Source organism: Adiantum capillus-veneris, chromosome 21 (assembly GCF_014529385.1).
Source record: "Adiantum capillus-veneris isolate H3 chromosome 21, ASM1452938v2, whole genome shotgun sequence".
NCBI lineage: Eukaryota > Viridiplantae > Streptophyta > Polypodiopsida > Polypodiales > Pteridaceae > Adiantum > Adiantum capillus-veneris.
Genome location: NC_140951.1, coordinates 8154793 through 8160000, shown reverse-complemented (window position 1 = coordinate 8160000; position 5208 = coordinate 8154793).

Sequence of the window (5208 nt, the reverse complement as noted above, 5' to 3'; positions counted from 1 at the left end):
GTTAAATTAGATTAGATTTAGGTTTATTTTTACTTAGATTTACTTTTATTTACGCTAGATTTAGATTTACGTTATATTAGATTAGATTTAGGTCTCCATAGACTGCGATGCCTGCATGAAGCGGGTGAAGAAAGCCCTCAATGGAATATAGGGTATTGCTGCCTTCACTCATGGTGGGCTCCGTCGATCCAAAAGTACTGGTGAAATGTCTTCAGAAGATAGGGAAGAAGGTGGATCCTCAGGGCGGCAAGAGTCACTACATCCCCGACACAATGACCATCTAGACAACCTCTAGTCATTCAACAGCAACTTCAAAGTTAGTAACAAGAGCAAGAACGGTCTAAAGGGCCAATTGCTGTCGTCAGATGTGGATGGAGATGAGGCAGCGTCACCGCCGGAAGTTAACTCTCACATCTTTAGTGATGAGAATGCCAACTCTTGCGGAGTTATGTGAAAAATTATGTGTTAAATCAGTTTTAAGGTTCTTATAATCCCTGTTAGTTTAGTTCTTTGTTTTTAATATAACATAATTTATGTTAGATTTAGATTAGACTTAGGTTTATTTAGGTTTACCCACACACACACACACACACACACACACACACACACACACACACAAGAAGAAGAGAGTTTTAACGTCGTAGGAAACTATCCCAAAAGACGTTAAAGATTAGGTTAGATATAGACTTACGTTAAATTAGATTTAGGTTTATTTTTAGTTAGATTTACGCTTATTTACGTTAGATCGAGTCCACGCAAGAATTACTTACGGTTTAGGGTTTAGAGTTAGACGAACAGTGAAAAGATCTACTGTGAAAAGATGTTAAGATGCTGTGAAGTGCTACAGCTAGAGAAGAGGCAAAGGGGTTTTGTCCACTACATGCAGTATCATGTAGACGTGGGTCTGTAGATTTCTTGTACCCACAAATATAGGTATTGACCAATAAAGATGAGATTATAACCCGGTGGTTCTGATCTCCGTGCACCTCTAGACCGAGGTGTGCGGGGATTGGACATGACTAGAGAATGTGAGGTACAGAGAGAGAGAGAGAGAGAGAGAGAGAGAGAGAGAGAGAGATAAGACGAAGAATGCCAATAGAATATTAAATTTGTTGTCCAGGTTATAAGTTTTTTATCCTCATTATGAGTAGCGACGAGGATGTGGGACCGTCCAACCGAAACACCTATTAATAGAAAGGCTTATCTATAACGATATGAAAAGTGAAGCCGATACGCCATTGTATAATGGAGCACGTATGTCTAGATTGAAAGCACTCCTGGTTCTTCTCAACATGCAGGCAAAGTTTGTATGGAGTGACACTAGCGTCACAGCGCTTTTCAGGTGATCTATTACAATTAGTTTACTTTAATAAAACTCTAAATGTATAATGATCTGATAGATTTTTACACGACTGTATCGTATTTTTATGTTGTGTAGATTGCTTAAAGAGCACATACTACCAGCTGACAATGTGATGCCAGATTCCCGAGATGAAGCAAGAAAGATTTTGCGAAACTTGGGGATGGATTACAATTCTATCCACGCTTGTCCTAATGACTGCATTCTTTTCAGAGGGAATACATAGACATGGAGAAGTGTCCGAAATGTGATTCCGAAAGATATCGAGTAGATCTCCACGGGACAAAAATTCCACAAAAGGTTTTGCGACATTTCCCTCTGCTTCCTCGCATCAAGCATTTCTTCGAATGTAAGTCCATGGCCGCCCTAGCATCATGGCATGAGGAGAATAAATCTTCGGATGGTGTGCTACGAATTCCTGCAGATTGCATAGCGTGGAAACATATAGATGGAACATGGTCGGATTTTGCCAGGGAAGCTCGAAATTTGCGCTTAGGCCTGGCTATGGATGGCGTAAATCCATTTGGTCAAAGATCAACATCTTACAGTGTATGGCCCGTTGTCATCGTCAACTACAACATTCCCCCGTGGTTGACTACGAAGAAGGGGCACCTATGGCTAAGCTTGATTGTGCCAGGGCGATATAAAGTGGGGAATATGGATGTGTATCTTCGTCCACTATTGGAAGATCTACAACAATTGTGGATTGGCATAGAGGTGGTGGATATGAGCCGACACACAGGACGACGGAATGCTTTGATCAGAGGCATTCTAATGTGGACCATGCATGACTATCCCGGGCTAACAGAATGCTCAGGTGATCTATTGACACTCCTCACTCAAACACTGTAAATCTTTGTGTGTGTGTGTGTGTGTGTGTGTGTGTGTGTGTGTGTGTGTACACACATGCACACACACATACATATAGATGTATACATGTATGTATATGTATATGTATATGTGTGTGTGTGTATGTATACATGTATGTATATGTATATGTATGTATGTGTGTGTGTGTGTGTGCACGCGCGCATATATATATATACATAGAGAGAATGAAATATTGTATTATCGTCATCTAAAGGCGATATTGACATATAAGCCAGCTAGAAAGTTACATCATGGTGAATCTAATACAAGGTATGGATAAAATCAAAGAAAGAAACTAACTTTAAAAAAACGCTACTTGAGCTATAAAAGGTGGGTATCAAGAGCGAAGAGGTATATATACAAAAAGTGGATGTGTATCTTAAAGAATAGATACAAAATGGTGGATTTCTATTTCAAAATCCAAAGATGGCTCGCATCAATTGCTGAATGATCATGTGGATGTCTTGCTAATATAAATATAACCCTCTACTTCAATCTCCTTCGTTGATGGGATCATCCCCTCATCCTGGACAACCTCGATCTCCTTAGTCTACTGCTCAATCACTTAATATAGCTTTGCTAATGATGTGCCTTGTATCCCTTCTCTCTGGTTAGTCCCATCTCTTCTCAATCTCTAGATAGAAGAAAATTGTGGTCTGTCTTTGGGTGTGTGTCATGGTGTGTGAACCTCGATCTCTCTCAATAACCTTTCTTGATATCATCGAATCTCCAATAAATAGAGGCCAAGAAATCTCTCATCTTGGCATCTCATAACTCTTTATAGAGGCCCAAAACCCTCTTTAAGAGGCAGTGAAAGCGGCCACATCTCTCATAGTGTATCGTACAATTTCATATATAGTGAAGCTCTATCTTTGTTTCTCTCTGACATAGCTCGCACAACTTAGCCTCAACTAAGATGCTTGGATATTGGCTACTCTCAATTTCCAATTGATGTGATGATGTTTGAATATTTCTAATACCACATCGTTATTTGTGTGACAAGTGAGTCATGTAGGCAGGCCTAGATAAGAACCCATCCTCTGTAAGCTAGAGAAAATTATCTCTATATGTAGTCATCTTTGTGCCCAGCTCCTATATATAGGCTATATTGTCGCAAGCTGGCGACATGGTATGCCCAATTGGAAGGAATGTGCGGAGAGCACAAGGAATTGACATTAGAACATGGGCAGAGGGGCCTAAGGGGTTAAGGATTAAAATTTCTCACCCCTACCAACTTATAGAGCACCGATCGTGTTACAAGCTTGGACACTTCAAGTGAGAAATCAATAGCAACACACCAAAAAAAATTGCAAGTAATTGAACTTCAATAGAGAGAGAGAGAGAGAGAGAGAGAGAGAGAGAGAGAGAGAGAGAGAGAGAGAGAGAGAGAGAGAGAGAGAGAGAGAAGGAGATCGAGTTGATAAGGCACGATAGAGTTTTACACCCAGATACACTAGCCCCAAAGACTGGTGCCCCTTTCAGTATTTCTTTATTATTGAGTTGCAAAGTTACAACTCTCGAGGGTCCTCTTCTCTAATACGCTATGTCTAGATGCTCTCCACATAGGGATTTCATTGATATGATCACAAATATGTGAACATAACATTGAGTGATCACCTTTCAAAATATGTGATCACGTTAAATATTCACGTGACTTCCCCTTAGCCTATAGAAATTGTCCAATTCAATAAGCCCCCTTGGATTTTTTGATTTCCTAGCAGGCCTGGTTTAGGGTTCACATAGCTTCCAAGTAAGCCCATTGGGGAAAACACATATCTTGGTGGGGTTTTGGTGGGTTTCCACATCACGAATTACTGGCTTATTTGTGATCACGTTAATTGTGATTATGTGAATGTGATAATAAACATTGTGATCACAAGAAATTTGACGTGATTTTTTGAGTTGGACATTACCACATCACCAACTTGTGACATTCCCCCCTCCTGATAGAATTGTAATCACCCTCAATTACACCTACAAAATAGCCAAAGGACAAAAAATTTCTTCAGTAGATTCTGACTCTAGGTCTCAAACACCAACCTCCACAAATTCAGCACTTTCACAAAGACATCAGTAATTGATCAATCACAGTTTTGTCGAGGGTCTCAAATACAAATCATGATCATCGCAACCAGCAATCACATTTGAACCGTGTTGATCTTTTCATAAATGTCTTCATCTACTAAATCTTGTTACTATCATATGTTCTTTTCACATTTCAAGAAAACCATGTCCATGAACATCCCCATAAGATAGTACATTCACATAACATGTAGTTCACTAGATCACACACTTAGTTCACACTAAACACTGTATTTCAATCTTTCAATTTACCCATCTCATCTAGCCAACATGCATACCAACACCCTATTCACATGACCCATAAGCCTTTAAATGGAGCAGACTTATTTTCTAGGAAAACATGCATGTCGTATCTCTTAATTTGGAAAACACAGCAAAACCGCTCAATCTAGTCCCCCAAAGTGATCATGTGGAATGAGGACACATTAGGGCCAAGAACGGTTGAAAACAGATTGTTTGTTAATTCAAAGATTAAGGAAAAATCCAATAGTCTTTTGACACCTATACAAAACTATGGCACTCTTGTCTACTCTATTTTAGGTTTTTGTGGTTCTATTTTGGTGGAAAATAGCTAAATGTTCTGGTTTTTTGGCTGAAACCGCTATATCTGAGTGTTTTTCGCAGTAATTAACATTAAATTTTGGACCAAAAGTACTCACCTTTTATTCCAATTATTATTTTGCAAAATCAAATTAGAAGATACAAAATCTCTTTTCATGCTCTGAAGATAATGCTATTAATGATGATTCACTTAAGTTTTTCAAGCGTCTACTTTTTCATCTTCCCTCCATTTTGTAAGAGGTTTGCCTCTTTTTGTTGCAATTTCAATCTTCCATGTCATCTTCTTCATGTCATCCTTCTCAATATATCATATCTTCTTGTAATTCATAACATCA